The sequence below is a fragment of the Tarenaya hassleriana genome, unplaced genomic scaffold, assembly GCF_000463585.1.
Source record: "Tarenaya hassleriana unplaced genomic scaffold, ASM46358v1 Cleome49, whole genome shotgun sequence".
Taxonomy (NCBI): Eukaryota; Viridiplantae; Streptophyta; class Magnoliopsida; order Brassicales; family Cleomaceae; genus Tarenaya; species Tarenaya hassleriana.
Genome location: NW_010967605.1, coordinates 461,754 through 462,069, shown reverse-complemented (window position 1 = coordinate 462,069; position 316 = coordinate 461,754).

The following is a 316-nucleotide window of genomic DNA, read 5'->3' as shown; positions in this document are numbered from 1 at the left end:
CAAAGATACGGTATGCTACGCGGATATACTTGAAGCAATGGCGGAAGAAGTGATCGGAGAGTTCCGCGAGGTGGACCCGCTAGAAGTGTCACTAATGGCCGTAGAAGCAAGTTTGTACAGTAATTGGGAGGAGATCGAAGAGATAAGACGAGCGTTAGACGGTCAAGAAGCCAAGAATGAAGTGCAGAGTAAAACGGGCGACTGAAACTCAGAAGCGTCCTGTCGGCCTCCCACACCATTCTTGACTCGTCTCAAGGTTCAAAAGAGAAATCACACGACGATTGGGACCCCAAACATGCTCCACAAGTGGAACTAA